Below are 12,955 nucleotides of genomic sequence, written 5' to 3' on the forward strand. Positions count from 1 at the left end.
CCTTCTGCTCAGGCCAGGAGATTTTGGAGCAAATAGGGTGCTTAACGTGGCTGGTTGAAAAGCAGGATTAAAATGTGCTGGCAGAGAGATCGTTCTAAATAAAGCCTCGAAGTCAGAGAAGATCGTGGAAAAGAAATGCGTGCTGGCAGGGAGGACGGCATCCTGCAGGAGCTGGCAGGCAAAACGTGCCCAGCCTTGTCCTGTGTTTGGTGGCTATAGAAGGGGTAGAAAAAGAAAAGGGCTTTTTAGCACGGCTCAGGGCAGGGGATAACCCCAAACGCACAAGAACTGTGGGGAGAGATGCTGTGGGTGGATGTGGGGTGCTCTTCTCCCTCCTCCTGCTGGGGCTCTGCAGGTGTGAGCCCGCCTTGCATGAATCAGCAGGGCAGCCTGTGCTGGAGCTGCTCCTTCCAAAAAATGTCAGCAACCGCTTGATGAATTAAACATGTCCAAGGATTCCTTTCATCAGGGTGCTCACCACTCTACTGCTTTCTAGGCTTTTTTTTTTTTTTTTTCCCCCTGTTGTTGCTCCATCTGCTAAAACTAGACAGAAACTGGGAAAGCCTTGATGTGTAGTTTGTGAACATGCAAGTTCTGATTTCAGAAGAGAGGCGGCTGAGCGCAGAGGTGTGCGTGGGGGGATGCACATGTTCCAACATTCCCGGTTACAGGAGGGAATTTGGTATATTTTATCCTTAAGAAAAAAGGAAAAAACTCCCAACCTGAACAGCTGAGTGGTGCTGCTGCGCATCGTACTGACAAGTGTGAATCAGACATCAGTGAGAAGAGAGGTGTGGGGGATGTTCTGGAGGATAATGGATGTGTCTAAGTGATAATGGGCTTGAAGCGTAATTAATGTTAATGGATAGCATTTATATGGAATGCACAGAACATGCTCTGAAAGATAGGAAAATAGGTTTTATTTATTTATTTATTTATTTATTTATTTATTTTAAGATATAAAGTTTTAAGCTCTGAGGGCCAGACACAGGAGCTACTAAACTGTTATTTCATGCATTTTATCTATGGAAAACCCTTGCTGTTTAGAAACTTGTGAGGACTTGGAAATATGTGGCTGATATTACTCACACTGTGACAAACGCGAGGTACTCTGTCCGCCTGGCAGTGCCATCAGGCAGATATGGGGAAATAACAACTTTTCAATTCTTTGCGTGTATTGAAATCCACCAGCAAAGACGATCAGAACCAGAATAACAAAAATACAAATGCAGAGGAGCTCTGCAGAGGGTATGAAACCTCAGGGAGGGGGTCATAACTCGCAGCTGTGCGGAGGTAACCAGTAAAAAGAGCTTGTATGACCGCGAGTACTCATGGGCTCGTGCCCCTCTGGCAGCGCTGGTGATGCTGATTTCTCTAGGACTGGTCCACGGAGGATTGAGCCTATTGAAGGGTGAGGGAAGAGAAGCCCTTCCTCTGGCTCTGGTGGCAGATGGGGATGCTCTTGGGGCTGGAAATCTCTGATGCAGCACTAGCCCTGATTCATTATGGCAGCCGTTAGGCTGGAAACATAATTTTCCTGTGCACAGTGATGTTACAATTCTTCAGAGCGGTTGTGTTGTAGTACAGTTGCAATATTGCTGCCCTTGCTGGCTCTGCATCTCCAGATATTTATAGAAATGGAACTATATGTCTTGTTACTTCTCTGGTAACAAGACGTGGAGGGAAAGGTCTGTGTGTCTGCATCACGAAATACTTCCAGCTAGACTGCTCCTGCTCGAACACTTATTTCTCGCCTTGATTTGTGTTCCTTGGGTATAAATTTATTAATGCTCATTGTGTATTTCCCACCAAATATTTCCTGGCTAGCAATTTGCCATGAATATTTACCATCCGTATTCTGGACTATTTCCTTTCTATGGCAAATATTTCATTATTTTAAATTTTGCTGTCTAATATGTAAGGCTAATGGTCTTTTTTCAAATGAAAAATGGGCAAAGAGCTTTATGAGAATATTAGGAGAAAAAAGGTACTTTTTGTTGTTGAATTCAATTCTTCAGAACTTTGATTTCATATAATTGTGGAGAAAAACAAGCTCTGCTGCTAATGATTTGTACCAGTACTCAAGGGACAGCATGCTAACAACCCAGGGTCCCTATTTATTTGTGGAAGGGCTGCACAAATAGGGCTGAAAAGAGGTTTTTTTGTAGTTGTTGTTTTGTTTTGTTTTAATTAAAAATACAGGCACTGAGTGCTGGTCCCTCACACACGCAATGTGCCTGGAAGAGCTTTTATTACCCCAATATTGCATCACAGAGTCCTACAAATACAAGGGAAGATCATTGGATTGGTGATCTGCTGTTAATATGTAGGGAAATTAATGCGTGAGACAAATAATTAAAGGCTAAAGCAGTCCAGGCAAAGCAGGCAATATGGATAACAATCCAGGTCTTTTTCTTCTGGTGGCTGTTCTTGACTCCTCAGACCTTTTGCCTCCCTATGGATGGTTCCTGTTTGGTTTCTGACCATTACCACTTCACAGTCCCCTTCTGCATTGATCCTAAAGGCCACAGCTTGAGGTGGGATTAATGAGTTCAGATCCAGTACCAGCTGCCTTAGATGACTTCAGTTTTGCAGAGCAAATGCTAATTAGGTCCTCGGACCTGGCAGCAGTAATGGCATAGCTTCCTTGGTGTAAGCAGAATTAGCTCGAGCATTAGAGTGGGTGATAGACACCTAAAGGGCGGATTGTGGAAAGTCTCTGGGGAGCTGTCAAGGCACATGCCAAAGCTGCAAGGTTTGCAGCACAGCCCATCTCCAGCAGAAGCAGGCGCTGGAAGCGGGTGGCCCCATGCACACGAGATGCTACCAAAGGGGAGGTTTTTGTCTTAACATCTGCCTCCCAGCTTCTTTTTGGTGTGTGCTTTCTGGGAAGGGGCATATCCTTCTCTTTTACCTCTCCGAAAACAGGGATGCTCCTCGTAGGGGACATTACTTGCTCACGCAGAAACCTTTTCTTTTCCTTCTGCTTTTAGACTGTACTGCCCTGGTGCATCAGCACTGCAATTTCTCCCCTTCCTGCCTGCCTCCTTGTAAGAAAGTCTCCTCTCTGCTGATCGCTGCTGTTTGTGCTAACCCTGGATGCTGACTTTCCCTTACAGCACTGCTCAAAGCTCAGCACACCTTTGTTCTATTACTGCAAAAAGCATCACGCTTGCAGAGCACACACACTTTTATACTATGTGAATGAAAAAATCACTGAGAGCAGGCACTGCAAACACCAAACTCCCAGCAATGTTCCTGTAACCCACTGCACAACCCAGTCTGGAGGTGTAGTGGGACCCCACCATGCCCCGTGCAGCTCAGGCAGGGATGAGCAGCCCTGCTCCCCAGCATTTTTATTACATTTAAAAGGGGGATCACTGTATTTCATCCCCTTCCATGGACAAAAAGGTCGAGCTAAGAGAAGAATTAGAAAAATGAGCCTTATGAGCCTCGTGCTCTGCCCATTAGGAAACACTTCCATCTGTCTTGCAGGGAATCAGCCACAGATATTCAGCCAGATAAGCTGTTCTGATATCTTTTGTCAGTGCTGGCATATTTACAATACTTTGCTGGCATGTTACTTGGGAATTACAGGCAGATCCTCCCCGACATAGTGGGAACAGGCGCATCACATGCTACATACTCCTGTCTAGAGGCTGTTGGCAAACCTCAACTTGGAGTCAATCAAGGCAGGATTTTATAACCACTTCTACCCCCACCCCCTTCTCACATCCCTTATTTCCATCCTTGCTCTTCAAAGCAGGATGATTCACATGTTATAGTAACCTACATTTGGCTTGGCACCACTTATGGGCTATATTTAGAGGACAGAGTCACCCTGCTCTTCCTCGTTCATTCATTGTGCTTTTTTTTTCCAGGTTCAGAGGGGAGCCAGGAGGTTAAAAGAGCTGCCCAGCATCAGCTTGGATTTGGGTCTGGGCCAGGGCTGGGCGCCTTTTGTGGCATCCGAGTCCGGACTAGGAAAGACTTCTGCACTTCAGAGAGCCCCGAGTGCTTCCTTCCAGCAGTCGTCTCTCCCCAAGCTCTTTCAGATCGAGAGCCTAAAAATAAAGCCAAGCGGCACCGCTCGCTCTGCGGCGGGTAGCAGGCGGTCTGTTCCCACCGGCGGATGTTGGTGGCTTGCGTACTTCTGCGTGGGCGTAATGGCTCGGCTGTTATCTTTTGCACCTCTAGCACCAGACTATCCACAAAAGCATGTCTTTTTTTCTTTTTTTCCCTTTTTTTTTTTTTTTTTTTTTTTTTTTTTTAAGCAAACGGTCTCTCTTCCTCCTTTCATCTGAGCCACAGGAGCCTCCTTTGTTTCAGTGGCTGCCCACTGGGAAATGGTTCCCTGATAGAAAACAGCCCACTGGCAGCCCCTCGGAGGGAAAGCCCAGCTGATCTCTCCTTTGTCCCCCCCCTAAATACGGCCTCAGTGCTCCGTGGTCACCGTCTGGGGGACGGCAGCTGTGCTGCTGAAACAGCTTTATCGACAGCCCCGCCTGGCTCTCGGACACCTCTTGCAGCGTCCTCTGCTCACGTCCCAATAAAAGCGATCGATACGGCACGGCAGGGGCGTCTTGATGAGGAGGCTGTCGGGGAGAGCCGTGTTTCACTAATGGCCAGCACGGTACTTCAAGGGGAATTCAGCCTCTGCCTTTTAGCTGGGTGGTGTTCATGTCAGACACGGGACAAAGACAGGGTGAGACGTGTGTACAAGCAGCATCTATTGGGTTTTCCATATTTCTGATGAGGACTTTAGAGCAGTCAGATGCAATGGCAGGTAAAAAAATGACATAACTGGACATGAGGATCAGACCCAGAGGACTCTGAGCCTCTGTGCACCCCAAGGCTGTTGGTGGCCCTGCTCACCACGAAACACATTTTCTGTATTAGACCCTGGGATTGGGAGGGTACGGTGATGCACTGCGCCTGCTTTGGAGGTGAAGGATCAAAAGAGCAGGAGGAAAGGATGCAAAGGGTGCTCACAGCCTGCTCGCCTCCTGCGTTCTCTGCAGGCACCTGCCACAAGACGGATGGCTCGGCCTTAGGACACCACGCTCTGGGTAGGGAGGCTGAGTTTCATTCTCTGTTCTGCTCAGCGTGTTCTTGCATAAACCTAAGTTCTGTACCTGCAAAATGCGGGTAACAGTAACTCTCTCCTCTGGGAGTTACTGGAGGAGAAATGCATTAGGCAGTGCTGGACCCAGGCGCCCTGGAAGGTGCTGAGCCCTGCTCGGTTCTTAACAAGCTCCCTGCATAGCCCAGCGCAGGTTTATGTATATCTCATTCCTGCAGGACTGAAATATTACGGCGTGTGTCAGGCCAAAGCTTGCTTTCCCGGCCGAAGTGGTTTATTGCCTTGTGGAGCAGACGCTCCCCCCTCCCATCCATCTGAAATGTCTCAGACATCTGCAGCCTGCTGACCACAACGAAAAACCCGGCAGCAGGAGGGCTCCAGGGCTGGCACCAGCGCTGAGAAACCTTGTCTGCGGGTGCACGGGGGGAAAGCCCTTTGCACAGCACAGATCAATGGCTGGGAAGTTAGGGGAGAGGATGAAACAGGACGAAGTCAAAGCAACAGCTTCTGTCTCATTTTTGCAGCCCAGCTTGTCCTGTACTGTCTGCATCTCCAGCACGTGGAGTTTACCAGTTTTTCAAACTCTACGGCTTTTTTTCCATCAGATTTTCTCCAGCTTTACTGCCAGGGCTTCATCTTTCCCTAAATAACTGTCACTGAGAGGGTCTGTGAGGGTCGTTCTTCCCGATTTGGGCTCCTGGATGCCCCCTGCCCAGCACTGCTGAGGCTGTGCCCCATCAGGATGCGGCCCCCTGGGGGTGCCCCGGCTGCTCACGTTATAGCAGCAGCTGCGTGGCAGGGAGCAGCTGGGGTCATCGCTGACACCCCCGGGTGCTGCAACAGACAGGGGGTAGGGAATAAGCGATCCTACCAACTTCTTGATCGACTTCATGTTTTTACGGGCAAATGTCAATGCAGTTCACTGACAATATTGATTTTGGTGCCTGGAGCAGATGGGCACAGCAGGTAAGGTTTTGGGATGAATGCGGGACACAGATTGGTGATACCGGGGAAACCCCCATGAGTTTAGGGTCAGGTTCCCTGAAAGCACACATTTGTCTGCTGCTTCTGTAGGCAGAGCTGCTGCAGGGAGCAGATGCTGAGCTGCTGCGCATCAGCGTTGGGTCACAAATCTGTCATGGGCTCAATCAATTCCCAGGTTTACTGGGGGAAAATCAAGCCCTCATAGGTCACTTTCAGTGAGCTGCCACTCTCGGTGAGATTTCGGGTTTGGTCCAGGCTCTGCACCCATCAGCTCCCCAGGGAGAGCAGCAGCCAAGATGCAGCTCGGAGGCTGCTGCCCAGCCTGGTGGCTGGTTCCCAGCCTGCTGCGTGCTGCCGCCAGCATCCTTCATCCCCCGTCAGACCTCACCCAGGGACAAACCTCCCCCCGGCTGTCACGAGCACAAAGGCTCCCGCACAGGCAAACATTTCTGTTATTAAAGGTCTCGCCTGCACTTCAGGCACGCTGCCCTTTCCGAGCACTGCTGCTGAGTTGATGTATTATTCTCATTCTCCCTCCTGCCCTGACACGGCGCTGGCAGGGAGTTTTCTTTATTGGGCACCGCTCAGTGAGAAACTGGGGCTTGGATGCGCATCAGCGCTCATTAATCACAGGAGTTCAGTCTCCTTTGCACTGCAGCCCGGTAGCTGGTTGCCTTTGGCTTTTTCTTGCATTTTGCCAAGAGGCAGAGCTGGACGGAGCTGCAGGGATGCCTCATGCTGAGGACAGAGCCCCCCAGCGATGGGGACCGTGGCCGATAGAGCAAAGGCCAGGAGCAAGAAGCTTGGGAAGAAGGAGGGTGTCTCCTTTTAAATGCACATGACTGTGGGGCAGATTTTTCCCTTTTTAAAGGGACAAACCCAAGCAAATAAATAAAGAAACGCACCTTTCCTTTTCTGCAAGATTAAATGCTGTCGTGTAATCATGCGTTAACCTTTGGTCCTGCATTAGGCTGCTGCTGCTTCACACCCTTGATGCTTTTAAGCCGGGATTGCAATTAGCCAAAGAGGTTCTTGACAGCCATCCAGGCAACCCTGGATCGGGGCCCTGCTCCCTAGAGGGGGGGACGGAGGCACCCGGCCCGCAGGAGGCTGCAAAAGGAGGCTCCTTCCCTGCGGGCTGAGGCTAAATGGAGGCTTTTTTGTTTGGAGGGGGGGGGTCGAGGCGGCTTTCAGGCTGAAAAGCTTCCTGCTCAGATGCATTTCTTTGCTGCACTCCCACTCCCACAAATTAGATTATGGGAGTGCAGGGACGCTCCCCTGGGTCTTGCTGTACAGTAGGGATATTTATAGGAAAAGCTTTTTAATGGCCTGAGTTGAAAAATCTGCTTTAAAGCAAGCCCATCCCCAGATAATTAAATAACCGGCAATGATTAAGAGTATTGATCAGGCACTCGAGCCCCCTCCCACTTCAGCGGGAGGCAGAAGCCACCAGAAGCGGCTGAATTTGGGAACCACTGTTAATTCTCATCAGGAAGACGAGGTCCAGGGACTGTCCCAGAGCTGGCAGTGGGTCCCTCCCTTGCTAATTTTAAGTACTGGCCCGATGTCATAGGCAAGACAAACCACATCTGCTGGGGGAAAATGTGAACTGCAAAGAGCTGCCCACTCGTGCCTTTCGTGGAAATTTGCACGGAGGGGTTTTCCTGCTGCCCCCGAGCACGGCAGCGTGGATGCAACACTGCACCAGGAGCCTTTGGTTGGGGCAGTCTCATCCTCTGACTTTTAAAATATTTTTGACTTAAACTTCACATTTCCTGCTTAACGTTTGTTTTCATTTTAAATCAGGCAGGGTTTCTACGGGATGTTTTCTTCTCAGGCACCATCTCCATATTTGCTGATTATTCTGGAGATTGCCAGAAACCATATTTTCTCTGAAAGCCCATACAGGTAAAGATAAGTGAATAAAAGTAAAACATTCAAGGTGAAACATTCCAAATTCTCTGTTCAAAATGTATTTTCCTTCTTTATTATTGTTATAAACTCGGTTTACAATAAAGCATTAAAGTTGCTCCCAGATGATTTCTCTCTGTGAAAATTTTGCTTCATAGATTGATGCCTGGTAAGAAAGTAAAAAAGAAAAAAGTCAAGGTAAAAATTGCAACCACCAGTTTCAGTTCTCATGCAGCTATTTTCCGAGTTAAATTACCTGTCAGCTTTGCACATTAGGCTCCATACCCTTTGGTAATCTCAATTTTCATTTGGTAATAAATGTTAATCACCAGAATTGATATTCACAGTTTAATTATATAGGCTCGTGTAGGTGCAGTCGCATGGAGGAATCTTATATTTCTCTCAGTGTATAATGTGGCCTAAACACTATAATATATTTCATATTATTTAGGTCACATATTTGCAAAGGATAACACAAAAATGCAAACCTCTTCTGTCAAGAAACCCCACGCCTGGCCCAGGTACTTCTGACACCAGTGGGAGATTTTTTCATAAATATTAATGCAAGTTGGATTCAGTCTTCAGCATGGGGAGCATAAAAAGCCTGAGAAAATAAATGTGTTTGGAAAATGTGCAGCCTAATTTTGACTTTGGTTCTGGAAGATCTAAGATTACAGTCAAGGAGAGCAAGTGAGTGTAAGTGCAGTGAGTGTAAGCTCCTACCAAGCATGAAAATGTCTGAGCTTTGGAGACTGCGTCTGCTGCTCCATATCCCCCACGGGCACACACAGAAAATGCCCCAAACCCGCTCGTCTGCAGCTTGGGGTTCAGGCCGCCAGCAGAGAGGAGCCTCTTGCCGGTCTCTTTCCTACCGGCAATGAATTCCAGGCGGTATAATAAGGGAGATTAGAAAGGGTTTGTGCCAGGTTTTATGTTCCTTGCTTTTCTTTCACGTGCAAAAATCTCTCTGACTTTCTAAGTACGAAGGCTGGGTCAGAGGCACCTTGAACTCTGCCGAAAAGAATTGCTTAGTCCGCACACACCTCGCTTGGGCAACCTAAGCAGAAGACTGACGTGCAGTCAAGAAATTGTTTACCTCGCTCCCAGCCATGGGAAGATCTTGAAGGTCAAACTGCAGCTTATTGCCCTGCTTTTTTTCTTTGTATGGCCAGAGAAGGAGCTGATCGGGGAGGAACCAGGCTTCCCTGCGCTGCCGGCAGTGGATGACACCGGAGGGGATGTTGCTGAAGGCAGCACAGGTTTCCCAGTCATCTCCTGTTTTTGTCTGATCCCCCAGTATCCAAACTGGCTTTGCACAAACTTGGAGCTTTTCTGGTTCTGCATTAGACTTACAATCAATAGGGAATCCTTCAGAATAACTAAAATGAGGGGCTAAGAGCAAATATCTTCAAGGCGACCTGAGCTCAAAGATAGCAATTTCAGCAAAAGCAACAACAATTACACATGGATCCACTGCGATCCAAGCAGAGGACCTCTCCCTGCAGCATCCCAGAAGCCCTGCATGGTTGTACGTATTCTGCTCGTTATGCAAGAGAAAATAAATCAGATATTCAGCGCAGGTAGCCGGGGTAATTCAGCGCCTGTCCTGAAGTAATGAAAAGTCCTAACGGCGCTTGGCATCTGCTGCTGCTGCCTGGGCATCGTCTGCTTTGTTTCCAGCTTATTGTGTGACCTTGGGGAAGCACATCACCTCCTTGTGCATCAGCTGTTCTCTTTGCCAGCACTCGATCATATTTGTGAGACATTTTGGGATCAAGAGCTGCAAAAGCCCCCGTCAGCAGAGCTGGAAGCCGAGGCTGGGAAGCAGGAGGCTGTGATTTCCCTGCCAGACCCCTCACCCCATCGGCCTCCTCCTGGATTTCTATTTCTTGATCCCTCAGTTCGAATCCTTTGCTGCTAAAAATCAGCTTTGTTAACAATGTCACTTTCAGACGGAATTAAAGTTTTAATTGACTGACAGCCACTTAGTGGTTTCCACTATTTGGTAAACCTCTCAATTAGCCATTTGTCCCCTGATGTTTCAGTGATTATAAGAGAGAGAAATGTTGGCTCTCACGACGCCCAACCATCGCACTAGTGATTAATGGAGCATCAGCCTTGCTTTTCAACGGAGCCTTGATGGGAATAGGAGAGTATTTATTGTCTTCCTGAAATGAAGTCGGAGGTAAAACTGTTGCAGCATTCAATCTCCAAGATGTTTTGGCAATTTACTCTTGCCTTGTCTGACGTGTTGAAGTCAGAAGACAAACAAAAATCATCTGGAAGTATTTTGGTACACTCAATACGCTTTGGAAATTGAGCTGTAAGTTGAAGCATCAAGGGTTAGACCCTGAAGTCTTGATCCTGCTCAGGGGATGAAACTTCAAGCTGTTATTTCTTGCTAAAGCGTCTGCAGAATCATCCCTGAGTCATGCTACAATGATCCGTATGCTGACCCACGCTGCCACCTAATTTCCATGTGGCCTTTCCCTGAGTCTGCTGGCATCTCAGGCTGCAGTTAGGGGAGGTAACTGCCCACAGCGGGCCTTTTCCTGAAGGCAACCCAGGGGATTGAAGCAGAAAAGAGAAGTAAATTACTCTGTTTTAGCGCAAGGCACTGCAGGGTAATAAAACCCTGCAGGTGATGAGTTTGGCCAGAGGCTGGTATTTGCTTGCAGAGCACCCAGCACAACCCAGTGAGCCCAGTAACAACCAGTGGGCGATCATGAGCCGAAAGAGTGAGTCCCTGACAAGCTTCGGGTTAAGGACTGGGCATTGTAAAACTCACGCAAGCCCTGTGTTGAGAGGTGCTGGTCTGGGAGCATCAATTTCATCCTCTGTGAGCAAACCTATCGAGGGAAAAGGGTTCATTTCTACAGCCACTTTCACAGCTGTAACCATGCTCCAACTGCTATGGAAATTTACCTCTACGGGTTAGATTTACAGCACTTTTTGAAGCTTGTAAAATCATTTGCTTCTATTAATACCATTCTTTGCCCCACTGCCATTTTTATGATGGACAAATCTGCAAGTCACAGATGGAGAAGGACCAGGAAGAAGGAAATTAGGATAATACGAGGAGACCGATCTCAGCCCACACAAATTCAACTGGAAAGCTGGAACGTGAGCCCAGGGATTTTCTAAGAAATACATTCATCTCTCACAATTTGGGGCCATAGCAAAATCACCACTGAAAAGGGGGACGAGGCTCATAACTACTTTCTGGAGCTGAAATGGAGAAGTGAACAGGACGTGAAAAGCAGAAGAAATGCTGGGAGTTTGGGGCTGGGTCTGCAGATGGACTTCCTCAGCTGCACCCCCCAAAAAAAAACAAATCTAGTCCCTGATGCGCTTTTAATGTACTTCTGGGTCAGTACAAGGCCAGATCTGTGACCCCATGAACAGTAAGAAAAACTTTGCCAGAAAGTCTTAAGTGACCTTTGCACTTAATTTATTATTCTGGGTGACTTTTTGTTATGTTTTAGTGTCTTTAAATACTCAGCTTCTTCCTAATTCTACGGGGAAGCCTTGGATGTGTCTTCCATGGTGAATTAACTCTGTACAACTGTATTCATTAGCTGGAAAATGCAAACATTTAGTGTCAGGATTGGGGAAGTGCAGATGAGGATAAAGACATATTTGCTCCTATGCTGTCTGTCCTGCTTTATATCCAGTGAGCCCAAATCCTTTCTTTTAATATTAGCCTGATCTTTCCCGTCTGCCAAGATTCGGCTTTCGGTTCTGGTGGATTTGTTTGTTTTATCTAAGTTATAATTCCATGAGAAAGCAGTATCATAAAGGAAAACGTGACACACTTTAGTACACCACCAAAATGAAAAGAGATTTACTGAGCCTGTATTGCTTTGTATATCTGCATATATTTTGTTTCCTAAACTAATCAAAATAAAACAGAGAGTCAGCTTCAGTCTCCACTCTTTATTTATTTGTATGAATGCCACTTCCCCAATGTAACTTTTTCTATCCCCTCTCTTGTTTGGTCTGGCTTAAAATACAATGCCTTTTGACTGAACCGTGAAAGCTTATAACAAAGTGATTAGAGGCAGAGAAGGGAACAAAGCTTACTTTTGAGAAGGTTCAGATCACAAATGATCTTCTGACCTTGAAAATAAACCTGCTTCTGGAACAAAATTCAAATTGTGACTCTAACTAGGCAGCATCAAGGACATTTGCATCTTAAAGCAATTTAGAAGAGCTCATATAAAGTGCCTGATATTTTTTATGGCTTACTTTCCGTGATCTTTTCAGCATAAAAACTGCAATTCTTTCTTCAACTGAACAACACCCATTTTTAGCAGCAGGGGCAGGTATTTCTAACCCATCCTGTGTTACCAACTGCATTTATTCTTGCCCAGTCCTACCTTGCCTTCCTCCTGGCCAATCTCACTCATCCACACTCTGCTTGTGGGTATTTAATCCCTCTGATGGCTGTGAGCCCATTGAGTTCTGTGGTCTCAGGAGCTTTTTTTTGCCTCTTTTTTAAATATATATATATGTACATATTATATATGTATATAAAGGATGGTACCTAACTAGTGAGCGTGGTCAGGCTTTTACAAGGTGATTCTCTGTTTGCAGCTGAGAATAGATGTCATACCTTAAAGCATCCTGGATTTTTAAGCAGTGGTGTGTAATTTGGGAAGCAGCTAATTACGGAGCTTCCCTGAGGGCTCTGGTGGCAAGGAAGGAGCTGTTCGTATGCTTTGGGGTGCCTGGGTGAGCTAGTGTCTCTGGGCAATCTCTAGCTGATTTTATAGTGTAATTTTTGAAGTCTACCTTGTAATGTTTTGCCTGATGTCTAGCTTGGTGAGATTTGTAACCTTGTGGGTTATTTTCTACAGTAAATGCTTAGAAACAAGCAGCTGCTGCTTCTGCTGTACCCAGGTAGTGGCTAATAGTGGGCTCTGATTGTTTCTGTAGTGATAGGCTGGAGGATAACAAAGCATGGCCTTATGATCT

The sequence above is a fragment of the Oxyura jamaicensis genome, chromosome 22 (assembly GCF_011077185.1).
Source record: "Oxyura jamaicensis isolate SHBP4307 breed ruddy duck chromosome 22, BPBGC_Ojam_1.0, whole genome shotgun sequence".
Taxonomy (NCBI): domain Eukaryota; kingdom Metazoa; phylum Chordata; class Aves; order Anseriformes; family Anatidae; genus Oxyura; species Oxyura jamaicensis.